The sequence below is a fragment of the Myodes glareolus genome, chromosome 3 (assembly GCF_982192425.1).
Source record: "Myodes glareolus chromosome 3, mMyoGla1.1, whole genome shotgun sequence".
Taxonomy (NCBI): domain Eukaryota; kingdom Metazoa; phylum Chordata; class Mammalia; order Rodentia; family Cricetidae; genus Myodes; species Myodes glareolus.
Window position 1 is genome coordinate 120,375,035 of NC_142028.1, and position 17,072 is coordinate 120,392,106.

At 36.6% G+C, this 17,072-nt stretch overlaps 1 protein-coding gene across 1 annotated transcript in view; it reads left to right on the forward strand.

Moving 5' to 3' along the window:
- LOC125412618 (multiple epidermal growth factor-like domains protein 9) overlaps positions 1-17,072 on the forward strand; it is a 106,001-nt gene that overhangs the window by 58,597 nt on the left and 30,332 nt on the right. The window lies entirely within an intron of this gene.

A 17,072-nucleotide genomic window follows, 5' to 3' on the forward strand; every position in this document is an offset into this window, starting at 1 on the left:
TTGATCTAACTCATTTCTAATAATCTATGTACCACTTACCAGGAGGATTCTAACCTGCAGCTGTCTCGGAGAGGAGAGTCATGGCGACTGCCTCACTTCCCTTCTTCCCAGCATTCTGTTCTGTCTACTCCACCCACCTATGTTCTGACCTATCAGGCCAAGGAGTTTCTTTATTAATTAGTCAATAAAAGCAACAGAAATACATAAGACTCTCATATATCAGGGCTTGTATGAGCTTACATATTCTGGACCAACAGCTAAGGAGCCTGCATGAGGTGAACCTAGGCCATGCATGAGGTGAACATATGTGTGACAGTTGTGTAGAATGGTCTATTTGTGGGACTCCTAGCAGTGGGAACATGGCTTGTCCCTAAGGCTTGAGCTGACTTTTGGGAACCTATTCCCCTTACTAGGTTGCCTCACCCAGCCTTAATACAAAAGAAAGAACTTAATCCTATGTCAACTTTATAGGCCTTGCTTTGTTGACACCCAAGGGAGGAGGCCTGTCTCTTTCTAACTAGAAGCAGAGGAAAAGTGGATGGGAGGAAGAAGTGGGGAGGGAGCTGGAGGAGAGGAGGGAGGAGAAACTTTAGTCAGAATGTAAAATATATGAAAATTTTAACTAATAAAAAGAGAAAAAAAGTTTTAAAGCCTTATAAACATATAACGAGTTTTGATCTATAGTCTGACTTCTTTCTGAGATGAAAATACCATATAATTAGAAAACGCTACTGACATGCTACTACATGCTATATAACCTTTCTCTAAAGTGCTTGGAACCAGAGTGTTTTACATTTTGGATATTTTTATTAACTTTACTGTTTAAGCAACCATAATCCAGAAATAAAAAGTCTGGTGTAGAATTTCCAATCAAAGCTATTTCAAAGTTTCAAGATCATAATTGACAAGGAAGGACATTGAAGTTACAAAATTGTAGAGACTCCTTTGATATGTGACTAGTAAATGATGGATGATAGCCTGAGAACCTGCAACAGAAAGACATAGTTGGAAAGTATAGGAAAATCCAAGTAAAATCTGTAGTTATCAGCAGTCATATTAGGATTCTCTAGCAAAACAGAACTCATAGAATATATATATTATTAGATATTATATGTAGAGAGATAACATGGTTGTAATATTCTATAAGACAGGATGTTTATGGGTATACTATATATAATACAGGGGTATTATATCTATATATTTAGAATATAGATTATATATATGTATATTTAAAGGGATTTATTAGAATGGCTTACAGACTGTGGTCCAGCTTGTCCAACAATGGCTGTCTACTAATGGACAGTCCAAGAATCCAGTAGTTTTTCAGTCCACTAGGCTGAATGTTTCAGCTGGTCTTCAGAGTATATCAGAATCCTGAAGGAGTAGTGTGCTGGCTAGTATTATGTCGACTTGACACAAGCCAGAGTCATTGGAGAAGAGGGAGCCTCAACTGAGAAAATGCCTCCTTAAGATCAGGTTATAGGTAAACCTGTAGGCCATTTTTTAATTAGTGATTGATGTAGGAGGGCTCTTGTGAGTTGGGGCCACTCCTGGGCAGGTAGTCTTGGGTTCTATAAGAAAGCAGCCTGAGCAGGCCAGGTGGAGCAAGCCAATAAGCAGCATTCTTCCATAGACACTGTATCAGCTCCTGCTTCCAGGGTCCTGCCTCTTCGAGTCTCTGTCCTGACTTTGTTCAGCGATGAACAGTGATATGGAAGTGTAAGCCAAATTAAACCCTTTTCTCCTTAAGTTGCTTTGGTCATGGTGTATTTTTCAAAGCAGTAATAACGTTAACTAAGAGAAAAATAGGCTCCAATATTCTCAACTATCCCTATACACAAAACCAACCAATTTATTTATAATTCCAGTAACAGCAGTACCAACCTCATCCTAGTTTCTTCCTCAAACTGGAGTTTTGAATAATATACAATTTTATTCAATTTGGTCATGGCAATAGGATAAAGTATATTCTAGTAAATGCAGACAGTTTTCTGCATGTAAATAACCTTCACTAAGCTACTAGATTTAATACACTCATAATACACATATGAGACTCAATATTCTATCGATTATTGAGGCTGACTAATGCTAAGAGAAAATCTAGCAGCACCCGTCAAGACCACCTCCTAAGTGTTCAGCTGTGAGTTAGTGGAAAACTTAATTTAATCCTTAGTAAATAGAGATCAAGAAAATGTTAAAGAATGGTGGCACTTATTCATATTAAACTACCTTCTTTCAACCTATAGAAAAACTAGCGATATAACATGCTAATCCTTAGTGACAATATTTTCCTAAGATGCTATAAATATAACAGCACAGGAACTTCTGTTGTCCTTTGTGGTAGCATATACATTTAAATAATATACTATATAAAAGAAACACTTCTCTTCTGAGGGCATAGTGGTGGTAGTGGTGCTTGATCCTTGCATCCAGTAGGCTCTGATCTCCTGGCACAATATGATTAAGATTCCCTCTCCAGAAGTCCCACACACACACACACCAACAGTGAGACCTGTTGTAGCAAAGGAAATCTCTCAGGATTAGTGTTTCTCCAAGTCAATGCAGAAGACCACAGGCCATCACTTATATACCCTCCTCCCAGCACCCAGGCTGTGTTCAGATCCATTGACATTGCATAGTCACACGATCAGGATTCTGGCAGAGCCTGTTGCTAGACCCTCAAATCTACTCCAGGTTGACTCAACTCTAGGCCTTGTAGGCCTTATCTTCCTACAGTATGTGAGAACTCTGTATACTTTAAAGACTCTTATTTAATCTCATATTTTATGATTAAAAGTCAATAGAATCATTATTGGAAGCAGTCAAGAAAGGTAATGTGGGTAGCATTGTTGTCTTGACATGAGAGGAGAGTTGGTTCTAGTGATACTTCTTAAGATAAGGGAATAAATATACTTCATTGTATATGCACATTTAGATATATAACATTGTGGTAAGAATATACAATTAACTCAAGGCTAATTTAATTACCTTTCTTAAGATTTTAGAAGACTTTCTAGAACTATGCTAGTAGACTTAGTTTGAAATAGAAGGAATTCTGTTCCTAGAGAGAAGACATTATTTTCCTGTGTCTTAAATCAATATGACTTTTTCCATTTTCCATCTCGGATTTTTTTCCATCAGCCCACCTCCCCTCCAAAAAAGAAAGTGTCATAGTAGGCAAAGCTACTGGGATGTAGAGCTTTTTTTTTCTACCAGAATGTAATGTCCACTCAAGATGTCTAAATTTTTTAACCCAGGAAAAGGATTTGGTTATGGCATTTCTCCAAATTTTCTAAAAGAAAGGCTTAAGTCCATCAGAAGTATTATTGTGGCCTTCAAAATGTAATGTTGGTTCAAAAACTCTGTTAGTCATTAGTTCTCTGATATGATACAATGCACTCTGACAATTATTTACTTAATTACATTTTTACTCCTATATAAAAACAAAAGTTATAAAGTGCATGTATGCATTGTTCTATTTGCAATGAAAATATATCTATCTCTTCAAACATATATCCTTTCTTTATGGTTAAAAAAATTTAAGTCATTCCCTCCATTTGTGACAGTGAAAAAATAAAGTTTTTCTTATGTCCTTTTGAAATACACAGCACATCTTGACATCAGTAGTCACCTTAAAGTGCAGTGACACACCAGAACTCTTAGTCCCCTTCCCTTCACTGATACATCTTTCTTTCTCATTTCCTAGTTCTCCTCCTCCAGGGCTCTGGTAACTACCATTCTATTTTCAACTTCAGTGATATCAACTTTCTATTTTACATATGAATGAGGTCATGTAGTATTATCTTTCTGTGCTTGGCTTATTCATTTAACATAATGATCAATATTACCACAAATGACAGAGTTTCATTATTTTCTGTATCTGAATAGGGTTCTATTGTGCATACTTCTTTATCCTTTCTTCAAGTGATGGACAGTAGGGTTGTTCGTATTTCTAGATTCTTGTGAATAGTGCTCCAATAAACATGAGAGTAAAAATTCCTCTTTGGCATGATGATTAAATGGATTGCTGGATCATATAGTTGCTCTTTTTAAATTGTTTTAAGGAACTTCTGTTCTTTTTTCCATCATAGCTAGCTGTAGTAGGATACATTGCCACCAATGATGCAGTGCTTCCATTTTTTCCACTGAATTTGTCAAACTTCTACTTCTATTGGTAAATTCAGTATTTTTTGTGAAAGTGTTTATTTGATAATATCTATAAAGCAATTTACAATTCATAGTATTCTTCTAATTTGATTCAATAGTAACTCTGAGAATTAGGTAAGTGTGATTATCCAGCAAATTACAGATAAAAAAATAATAATCAAAAGGTTACATAAGCCCAAGTTTGGTACCTATTACTACCAGACTGAGAGGAGTCAATTTGATGGCTTCTAACATTGCATTTTCTTTCACTACTTTAAACTCCCATGAACTGTAGTGTCATACAGGGGGCAGAACAGAAAGAGATCACAAGTTCTAGGGTAACGTAGGCTAAATAGCAAGCCCCAGTCTCAAGAAAGAACAACAAAGAAATAACAAGAACAAACCCTAAAGACTTCTATGGTATTCAGTGCTGTGTTAGTTTGAGGCTCTGTGCTCTAAATCAAGAGTTCTCAACTAAGAGGGAGACACAAAAAATATTTGAATAAGTACATTTTTCAGTAGATACATTGATATTGGATAGGTTCTCAAAGATATCCGAAGGGTTAAATTTTATTATAATTACTATACTGGAAGGACATAACCATAATTTCCATGTTGTCAAAAAACTATAATGAAAAGATAGTCTCTGGTGTCAATGACAAAATTCTTTCTCTTCTGTGTCTAATTTTCAACACATACCATAACATTATCATTTATTTTTTCCTTTTTAATCTTGTAATAATCCTTTAAAGAGTTTCGAAAATGAGTTGGATGTACAATACAACAGATGCTATAGCTATTTTAGGGAGATATTTACAAGGAAATGTATTACTTTTCTTGACTGATCTACTTGTTCAAAGAAGCAGCATAGTCTAGGAAAGGTATCAGGGGGAGTAAGGAGATTCATGTTAATGAATGTGGTTAAACCTCTGTGTTTGATGCTTTACATGTACACACTCTCCAACATCTGACAACTCAGTCCTCATTCTCTCAGAAGGTAAGTTACTTAGCGACATGTAATAATTATTAAATAGCACAGTTTTTATTTCAGCTGAGGGAAAACAAACCCAAGGACTTGCATATGTTAGACAACTGCTTTTGAACTTTATAAATGGAATCTTAGAGTTAAAAAATAGTTGAACTCAGATCTGTTTGGCCCAAGGACTCTTCCCACTGTGCATTGAAATAGAACATGGCAAGATTATAAATGGCAGTGTGGGTATCTCATGAAAGTGCTATTTGGTGTGTGTGAGCATGATTCATTGCTGTAGGGGTTGTTCATTGAAGAGATAAATTTAGAAACCGTATTGGTCCACAATGACAATTAGTATTTTATAGAAGGAAATATGAAGTAGTGAGAGTACATATTGAGAATCACTTGAAAGGAAAAGAAAAGATGTAGGGCATAACAAACTGATTTGAAGAGTCAGAATATGTCTTGGGATTTTAATTGCAGGTATTTTACTTTTGGAGATCTAAACACAGGTGTCATGGATTTATTCACTGGAGTGGGGTTAAGGCAGACAGGGCAATTAGGACTAATAGCCAAACACTGCAATGCTAGAGACAGTAATCGTAATTCCATTATTGAGAAGATTAGAGAGAGTAAGGTAAAAAGGTATTGGGGCTCAGTGACACACCCCTGGGGTCATTTGCCTGAAGTAGGTTGGAATTCTTGTCAAGTTAATAGTATAATTCTGAGCCTAGAGATGGAAAGTTTACCAGGAAGGGCTAGGACTGTAAACATTATGAAATATCTAGTGATTTTTTTCAAGTTAATTTCATACAGTTTCTCTAGTTATGGTCTCTGATCAGCAATATGAACATAATCTGGCGATTAGTTGAAACTATAAATCCTAAGCTCAAGCCAGACTTGTTGAACCAAAACCTCAGAGATAGGGCTCAACAATGAAGGTTACAATATAACCTTCTGATAATTCAGGTGCATACTATAATTCCAGAACCACTGATAATAGTGGACAGTAAAAAAAAAAATGTTGCCAAAACCCAGTCAACATACATACATGAACAAGAAACGCAAGTGAAAGAGGATGGTAGAGGAATCCTCTAGTCTTGCTTATATAAGCTAATGAAAGTTGTTTGTCAGCGTCTTAACTGATTAAGCAAATTTATTAAGAGAGGGTGAGCTGAGGTAGGGGTGATTCATTTGGTAAAGTGCTTACCACATTGAGTTTGGATTTGCAGTATCCATTTAAAAAGTTGGACATTGTGGCACACACTTGTAATCCAAGCGCTTGGAGGACAGACACGGGAGGGTCACTGGAGCTTTCTGAACAGCTGGTTTTGTTGAATAACTGAGCTTCAGATAAAGGAAAAAAATACTTTCTCAAAAAGAAAAAAGAAAACCCACAGTGGAAAGAATAGATGAAAATACCCATCATTTCTTTAGACTGCTACCTGTACGGGCACACACACACATACACACACACAAAAAAAATTTATGTGTATATGTACATGTATGCCAAGGTTTAAGCAAAATGGTTTTTCCTCTGAGGTACTTTTTTCCCATTAATCTTTTCTTTGTCTTGTTTTAAAGAACAAATCTAAGATCTCTGATGTGTTTATTGATCCATCATTAAAAGGTTTATTCTGGTCACCTAGAATGTCATTTTATTTCCAGCATTTAAAGGAGTGTACAAAATGTGATTGGGTCTGTCTTAGTCATCTATTGCTGTGAAGAGATACCATGACCACAGCAACTCCTATAAAGGAAAGCATTTAATTGCAGCTTGCTTACAGTTTCAGAGGCTTAGTCCATTGTCAACATGGCTGGAAGTATGGGCATGCACAGGAAGACATGGTGCTGGGAGTTCTGTTGCAGGATTCACAGGCAACAGGAAGAGAGACAGCTACTGGTCCTGCTGTGAACTTTTGAAACTTCAAAACCCATCTCCCAGTGACACACTTGCTCTCCTAATCCTTTCAAATAGTACCAATCCCTGGTAACCAAGCATTCAAATCTGTGAGCCTAGGGAACCATTCTCATTCAAACACCACACTGTTCTTCCAGAGTAACTAAATTTAGATCCCAATATCCATGATAGAGATAGATGCATATAATCCTAGCTCTAGAGGATCCCACACCATCTTCTAACCTCTGTGGGCACCCATGTATGTGTGCATGTGTACATACAAATTAAACATAAAAAACTTAAACAGTATTTTTAGATATATATAGATATATATATATATGAATATATGCATGCATGCATCCATGTTTGTGTACCACATGTGTGCCTGATATCCATGGGATTCAAAATAGGGTGTTAGATTTGGAACTGGATTTATGTATAGTTGTGATCATGTAGATTCTGAGAATTGAATCCAGGTCCTCTGCAAAAGCGACAAGTGATTCTATCTGCTAAGCCATCTCTCCAGTCTCATTAAAAAAAAAATCTTAAAAATATAATTTACATAGAATCATATACTAGTGAAAGAAGGAGGATTTGAATTCAGGCAGTCTAATTCCTGAGTTTGTGTTTTTGTGTTTATTTTTCATACAATATTTACATACAATATAAAAAGTTGTACATCAGTGTCATGTATACAATACTTCAGTGCATATACACTGTTTTTTATTTAAATCTGGTTAAATATATCTGTCTCCTCAACTACTTTTCCATTTCTTTATGCTGAAAACTTTCAAAATGCTTTCAGGTTTTTTAGTTAAATTTTTATTTGCATGGGTGTTTCGCTTGCAAGTATATCTGTGCATCTCTTGCATGAGGCCAGAAGTGGGGACATAGGGTCCCTTGGGTCTGGAGTTACAATTGTGACCCATCATGCGAGTGCTGGGAATAGAATTTGGCTCCCCTAGAGGATCAATCGGTGCTTGGAACTGCTGTGCCTCACCAGTTATTATTTTTTAAATGCATTAAACATTATTGTTTTAATGTGTATGCCCTTAATTTTGCTAAACTAGTCTTCAAAATATAAAAAGGAAAATTCTGATCAATTTAACTATATTAAAAGTAAAAAAAAATGTAGACTTCTGTTAATGAAAAGATCTTATAAAGAGAAACCACATTTTGAGAAAGGACAGTTACAGCATTTGAAAGTGACAGGACTGTTTTTCCAGAAACATTTCTAGAGTTTCTAGAAATAAATGTGAAAAGAACTTGGGAGACTCTTTACTGAAGAGCAAACTCACATGACCTGCAGTTATGAAGACACACCTCATCGCTTTAATAATCACAAGAATGCCAAACATTACTGAAACACAGGGCGCTTTGCTTCAGTGCAAAACCTGCACTGCCTGGTGAAGTCAGTTGCCTAGTAATTTCTTCCTTAGGGGGAATTGTACTCAGGAGCATAAGGGATACAGAAGAGGTTTGCAGAGCACTGTTCACAACAATTCAAAAGTTGAAAACAAACCAAGCATGGTGACACACATCTTTAATTCCAGCACTTAGCAGGCAGAGGCAGGGGGATCTCTGTGAATTCAGGGCCAGCCTGATTTGCATAGCAAGTTCAAGGTCAGTCAGGAACACAGAATGAGACCCTGTCTCAAAAAGAAAGAAATCACTGTCCAAGTAATGAAGTAATTGAGTGGGCTGAGAATTCTTAGAGTTCTATTTCTTTTCTTTAAAAAAAAAAAAAAAGCGTGAAGGGAATGAGAAATAACGTTCCTCTCTAAGTTAAGGCGAGCTTCTGAGTTATAGCTCTGGGAATGTGATATTTTTGCTGTTTTTCACCTCTGTTTTTCTTTTGCATTTTCAAATAAACTTTTAAATTAATGATGGTAAAATTAGTTATCAGAAAAGGTTTGTACTTAGGCAACATATTTTAATTAATAGGAATTTCTGTATGAACTTGACTTTCCTCTAATATTGTGTGCTATTTGTTCTTAAAAAATACAAGGAATGTTTGGCATAATAGCCCAGTGTTTTCAACAAGAAAGCTACCCTTTTTCCTCCAGAAAAGGAGCTTTGCTCATTGTATAATGATCTTTTCCATGACTAGAAAGATAGGGAACAGACAATCTTCAACCAAAATGTCCAATTGTTGAATGTTTTTGCTAATAAGACAGGAAGCTATTTTTCATCCCCTTTACAAAACTATGGCTCAAAATTAAAATGAAGAATTGTCAGTAACTTTTATTTTATTTTCTTTTGTAAAACCTTTTTTACTCACTAAATTTTCTTACTACCACTTAAGCCTTACTTTAATAGTTTGAGAGAATAATAGTTTGAGAGAGTTTATAATCAACAGAGTTTGGGGGGAGTGGTTGTTGGTTTGTTTGGTTGGTTGGTTGGTTTTGGTTTTTCATGATAGCTTTAGGACCTATCCAAGAACTAGCTGTTGTTTCCCAGGCTGGCCTCAAACTAACAGACATCCTTCTACATCTGCCTTCTGAGTGCTGCAATTAAAGGCATGTCCCAACACTGCCCAGCTTCAACAAAGATTTTTTCATATTCTATTTTAATTACCCATCTTTTGCCAAACTAAATCATTCCTCCTTCTTAAAACAAAAAGAAAAAAAGAAAATTGATAGACATAGTTAACATAACATATATTCTCTGTGTGTGTGTGTGTGTGTGTGTGTGTGTGTGTGTGTGTGCAGATGTGTGTATGTGTGTATAAGAGTGCCCACGAGGGTCAGAACATTGCATTGAATCCTCCTCAGCTGGAGTTATAGGAAGTTATTAGCTTCAGGGTATAGGTACTAGGAACCAAACTCTGTTCCCCTATAAGAATATCAGGTGCTTTTAATCACTGAACCATTCCTCCCATCCTAGTGACCATTAATGCATCAATTTATATATTTTAATTAAAATCAGTGACATATTTAAATGTATACATAAACATGTAGTTTATATCCTGCAAATCTTAAGAATTTTAATGAAAAAATTACAAGATATTTGATATTTAAAAAAATAAATGAAGTCATTCGCTGATGAATACAAATGGTCCAGCTCGCTTTGATTCTATATAAGGTAGGACTCTGCAGAGTTTTCTCTTTTCTTTCCAGAAACTATTTGTAATCTTGTATCATAATATATGTCTTTCCCTAGCTACCTGTTACTCCAAACTAATGAAAAAATTAAGTGTTTACCATTAATTTAGTACCACTTTTTTAAAGGTTTTATAAATTGAATCTAAAAAGTAACTAACTCGGAGTCTTTCCTTTATTTAGATACTGTGAATTCCACCTATTCTAATGTCTTGAGGGAAAAACATGATCTAAGGCTATTGTTAACATCTTCACAGTTGCTTTCATGTTGGAGTTGAAGTCTGTACTAACATTGTATATATGCTTTTATCTTCACTTCACGAAGGAGAATAGGTAGGCTAAGAGAGTATGTGCTTTGTGCAAGCTACTCACCAGGAAAGCTGGATGAGAACCAAGCATTATTTCCTTGGGCTGCTTTCCATAAACTCCGATAACTTCTTTCCTATCTTCCACCCCTCTCACTTAGTCAATATAATTATAAAATAATGGAAATTCTGAATACTCTATGTCCACACATCTTAAGCAAAACAGAACCTTTAAAAAAAACAGATTAGTGAATACTTTTTTACATGGATGTGTGTCATATCTTGAGATGCCAGACTTTTGAACCCAAAGCCTTACATGTGTTTGTGTGGTCTGCAAATTGAGCTGTGCTGTCAGCTATTAGAAATAACTTTCTAAAACTCTCACTGAGTTTTTTTGACAAATCATTCATATATAATATTCATTCTGATTATTGAAATTTCCTGAAGAAATAACTTTTTAAGTATGAAAATCTTACAGTATTTATTGATACCAATGATTGTGCAAATTTTGTAACTAAGCATTGGTACAACAAGAAAATGTAAAACCATATTTGGATAGTTTAAGATATGTGGGGTGTATGCACAATTTTCTTAAATAGAGTAAACTTATTGTCAGTACAATGTTCAAAGTATGCGAGAAATTCAAATCCCTAGGAAACGACAGCAGAGGAACAACTTCTACCTCAAATGTCTTGTTAGCATATCTTACAGATTTTTGATTTCTATTCAAGAACAAACCCTCTTTTACAGCCCTTCCCCCACATTTATTTCATTGACCTTTGCTTATGAATGCATTCAGCAATCTGTAACAGGGAATCCATGAAAGGGTACTGTATGGCTTTGCTCTGTAAAAAGAAGTCACACAGGCAAAGCTTTATGTTTGCTGAGTGATTGAATTCTTTAATGAAATTGATGGTGGGCCATGAGTAACATGATGGAAAGACACTTTTAGTGCACATCCCATAAGCAAACTTTCTGCTCTATTCCCTCGAATTTTTTTAAGTGAAAAGAAAGCACCTTCTTGCCTATTATTTAAAAAAAGAAAAAAAATCTACCTATGAAAAGTGAAGTGTGATATCTAGATTCAACAATTGACTTTGTCAGGATTCCTGAATTATGTCTGGTTGGTCCAAAAATAAGGAACTAAGAGATAGATTCTCTATGGAAAAACATGACATCAGTGTTTTCCGGCTGACCTGGGTGTTCTGAGTGCCCAGAACAGAATTCTAAAGAGAAAACACCTAGAGACCACTGGTTCTCAACCTTCTTAATGCTTCAAGTCTTTAATATAATTCCTCCTGTTGTGGTTGCCCCACACATGAATTTTTCTTGCTACTTCATAACTGTAATTTTGCAATTGTTATGAATCATGATGTAAATATCTGATATACAGGATATCTGATATGTGACCTCCAAAGGGGTCATGAACCCCAAGTTGAGAATTGATGTTATAGAGATAGCAACAACTAAGAAAACATGTCTACATTATAGCTGTGGGATATTTGCAATTCATTGTCTCTTGGTAGATCCTCAGAAGTAACTCTTGATCCACTTGTATATGAAGTTATTTCTTAGTCAAATGAAGAGCAAGCATGTTTCCATAGATGCCTCAGAATTCTTAAAACTTGGCTAATAAAATGCAGGTAGCCATCTTCATTATGAGTGATATTTCCTTGTGATTTTCTCACATGTAGAAGGACTTAAGTGATCCTTCTTACTGAATCACAAAATCCTCTTGTGTTTCAGACATGATGAAAGTACATTCACTATGCCAGTAGCATTGAGGTATATTTGGGGAAGACTAAGTATGTATTGGGGTATCTTTTATGGCTTTCATAGTTACTTAAGAGGATTTACTTAACTAAATGCCTGTTGGATTTTATGAAAGAGCAGTGCTCACCATCTATATGGATAGTACAAAGTTTTAAACTGTTGTCTAGCTAGCATATCTGAATACCTGCTATTGTATTCTCTGAGAAACTTGGGCTTTGTTACCCTACCACAGCTTTTCAAACTTTCGATTGTTCATCTTCTGTTGAGCAAAATATGAATTTTACTGGAAGTGAGAAAGAAACAGAAGTTATTCTAGAAAAAGTATAAAAGAATCCCTGCTCAGAACTGTGGGGCAATGAGCTATGATGACTGGGATTCACAGAATGATGGTGACAAAGAAACCCAACCACTGACTATGGACAATAACTCTGCCTTCTCCAATCATAGTAAAGGTTATGACTTCCACCTAGAACAGTTACTTGGAGAACAAGGAGATTATTTATTAACATAGGTCTTCAACAGCGGGGCTCATTGTTTTTATATTATTGTTGTTGTTGTATTGCCTCCATTTTAAGTTTTTTTTTCTGTAGATTCACTTATTTGCCAGAAATTTACATGGCTGAATAGACTAGGTAGCTTTGAATAGAAATGCAATTCAATGTATTTTTTTATTTAAGATATAATACTTGAAAGGTGGTGTAGCACAAATCCTAAATGTTCTTAATAACAAAAACCTGGAGTCCGCCATCGGGGCTAAAGCTGAAAGATCAGAGAAGTATAAGAGCCAGCCACTAGGGAGTTCTTAACCTCTACCAGTGCTCAGACCAAAGAGACGATCATGTCCCTACGAATCATCAGACTGCATACTCTCTCTACAAAACCTCAGACTACATCTGAGCTCCTGTCTCTTCCCTCCTTATTTTCCTCTTTCTGCCCAGCTGTGTCCCTCGTCTCCACCTTCCTAGTGCTGGGAGTAAAGGCATGTGATCCCAACTGCTGGATCCCCTTTGTGTGAGCTCTGTTTCTCTTCTAGACAGATTCAATCTCATGTAGCTCAGAGTATACTTTAATTCACAGAGATCTGTCTGTCTCTGTCTCCCAAGTGCTGGGATGAAGGGTGTGGTCACCCCTGCCTGACTTCTATTACTAACTTAGTGGGTTAGCTCTGCACTCTGATCTTCAGGCGAGCTTTATTTGTTAGATTACAAACAAAATATCACTACAAAGTGGTAAGTATATAATATTAACACAAGACCAGCCTTCTTTCCTTCTTTCTTTCTTTTCTAGATTAGATTTGAGTAAAGGTACACTAACTTTCCATGCAAAAATGATGGGTTTTGTTTCTACTTTTCTGCTCCTTTTGACAATTCTCCTATAGGCATGACAAGAAGAGGAAAGCTGTCTTAGTTACTCTTCCTGTTGTGATAAAAATACTTGGGCAAAAGCAACTTATGGCCGAAAGGACTTATTTCAGCCCTCAGCTCCAGGCTACCTACAGTCAGTACTGGTGGCAAAGTTCTGATGCCAGAAGCTTGTGACTGCCGGTCATAATGCACTCCCAGTCAGGAAGCAGAGAATAATGAATAATAATGAATGTTCATGCTTAGCAGCCTTTCTCCTTTTTATGCATTCCAGAACCCAAGCCTCTTTTAGGATGGGTCTGCCCACCTCAAATAACCTAGTCAGCATAATCCCTCATAGGTGTTCCTCAGGTCTTGCCTTCTAGATGATTCCAGATCCTATGAAACTGGCCATCAACACTAACCACCACAGAAGCAAAGTTCAACTCTGTTTAAAATGTTTTCTTAGAGGTAGAAGGTAAACTTACTGGTTGGACTAGAAGCATGGTAAACTGAGAAGCACATCTTAGTTAAATATATAAAACCTTTATATTTGTAAACTGTGGTAGGGTATCCATGGTTAAAAGTTATATTCTGCAAAATTCGGTCCAGAGTCCTAATAATCTTCCAATTTAGAACTTCTGTTTTGATCACAGTAATAGAAGTAGGGGGTGGTAGGGAATTGCATTAACTGACATGGATAAGAGCTGTGTAAGTATTAATAGTTTTAGCTTGGCCTGCTGAACTGAATCAACAACTCCTTAGGGATTCACTATTAGAAGCTAAATCTCTAAGAACTCTATTTTTAAATGTAGCCTTCAGTTAAACTGTCTCCTATGCAATGTGACTGTTGCCAAGATCTGCTCAGACAAAGTCTAAACTTTGAGGTCTAGATGAGCATCTAACGAAAGTCATGCACGCCTGTAGTCACAGCATTCAGCAGGCTGAAAGAGAGGGAGAGGCCCATCCTGGACTGGATGACCCACTAAGTCCACTGAATGCCTATCTTCAAAAAAAAAAAAAAAACAACCAAACAAAAGCATTATCCCTAGCAAAAAAAGAGGGATACAGAGAGAATTCTTTAGTTTTTTTTCCCCAAGAACTCTGGTAATTAGTGTTTTTAATCTTTTCCTCTTCCCAGTGCCTAATTCTAAATTTTTGTTTGTCTATTCATTGAACATTCATCAGTTATTCATTAAATATGTACAACAAACCAGGCAGTTACTTTTTTGCATTTCCGAGGTTACCAGGTTAATTATATACAACCTTTGGATTGAAATACCCATATAGCAAGGTATACATTAAAACACTCTGGTACAAGTCCCTATACTTGTGATAGATCCTGACAAAAGGAAACTACTTGATAAGCCTTTTTTGTAATTTTATAATCTAATGGAAAATAAAAGCTTAACATGCTGAAAGAATATATAACAAATTGTACTTGGGATTAAAATGTAAATATGGGACCCACAAGATCTCTGCAGACCAGCTAGGAAAAGTTTCATTGGAAAAAGAACCCTGAAAGCAGTGAAAATTATAGAGGTAAAAATGAAGAAAACTATTCCAGAAAAGTTTACAGAAGAAATAACTGTGCCAAGGGTTACTTGAGGAAAATTTTGCAGAAACGGCTGATAAACCAGAGATAGGTGAATGATTGTAAGAATGTGGAGTGCGAAGAAGGAGTTGAACATATGCAGAGGGATCACTGTGAGAGTACTAAGTGCTGTCAGAGTTGTAGCAGCCGTTCTGAAGTGCTGTGCTCTGTGCCATGTGTTCCAGTCACTTTGATGGCTTCTGTGACTGTGGAGAGAATATACCAGGCAGTGATTATTTCCAGACATGTCTGGAATAGGTCATCAGATCCCCCTGGATCTGATTTTCAAATTCCCTGGGGCTGGAACTATGGATGGTTGTGAGCCATAGTGAGGGTGCTGGGAATTGAACTGGGGTCCTCTGCAAGAGCAGTAAGTGCTCTTAACCACTGAGCAAACTCTCCAGCAAAATACTGTGTATATTTCTGCCCCAACTAGCTGTGCTTTCCCTAAAATCCATGGCATTATTTCCCAAGGAGCCTTTGTTCAACCCCCTTCCTGCTTCTTGCCATTGATGTACACAGGCCCAACCTGGTTCCCAGCACTTGTTTTAGTCAAACATTAGAAGCCACCTAAATTCCATCTAGAGGGGTATGTTGCTATGAAACAATCATTTGAGGACTGGGGTTGAGTGTTTGTCTGGCATATTATATCATGCCTTGAGTTTAAATCCTCAAAACTGAAACACAAACCTGTATGCTGATATGGACCCTCTCTACTAGATATTTATGTAGATGACAACCATAAGCACATTTTCCTTTTGTTCCCTCCGTGTACTGTTGGCCCTGCTCCTCCTGTGTATGGTGAAGGCTGTCTTATATGGATCACAGCAATGGATGTCCTCCAGTGCGTAGTGGAAGGCTGTTTTGCATGGGTCACAGGAATAAATGTTCTTACCCTTTGACTTCTATTTTGAGTCATTCAACAGGACTTATTAAACTGGATGTGGTAACACATGCCTTTAATCCCAGCATTTAGGAGGCAGAGGTAGGAGGATCTTTGTGTGTTTGAGGCCTGCTGGTCTACATAGTGAATTCCAGGACAGCCATGATTATATAGAGAGACTCCATCTCAAAACAAAAACAAAAACTGTAGTGTTTAAAAGAAAATAACCAAAACTGTTATCTTTTAGTAATTGGAGAGGGTTATTAGTGTTATAATGGTCATCTATGAAAAGAAAATAGAGAGAGATTTTAAGTATTTTACTTTTAGTTCGAGAGGTTGATGATCAACGTAGAATTTTTATAGGATTTAGTGCAGGAGCTGGAGAAATGACTTTGTGTTTAAGAGCACTTGCTGTTGTTACAAAGGACTAGAGTTCAGTTGCTAGTACCTATGTCTGTCAACTCACAGTTGTCTGTAACTTTAGCTCTAGGGCATCCAAGGCCGCCTTCTGGCATCTGACATATGCGCAGACACACAAATACATAAATAAAGATAAAATTTTAACAATTTAGTGTAAAATGCATCAGATGTCCTCATTCTAATCGTAATAGCTTAATTGTGAACTCCATCTTACTTACCAGAACTATGATTTAAATACATTGTAGGCTCAAAATAAAGAATTGTATCAAATTCCTAGTCTAGAAATGAGTGTGAACTGGTTCACTTATCAAGATCTTTTTGTTTGTTTGTTTCAAGTTTTTTTGTTTGGGTTTTTTATTCATTTTTATTGAGCTCTACATTTTTCTCTGCTCCCTTCCATGTCTCTCCCTTCCACTTCAACCCTCTCCCAATGTCCCCACACTCACAATTTACTCAAAAGATCTTGTCTTTTTCTACTTACATCTTAATTTAACCCATTTCTAGTAATCTGTGTATTGCCACGTAGCAGTGACTTACTGGCAAAGATTCTGCATGTCTGACTCCGATGGCTCCATGGTGTCTCTCGCTCCATGGTGTCTCTCTGACTCTTTCCTTCTCCCAGCATTCAGTTCTGTCT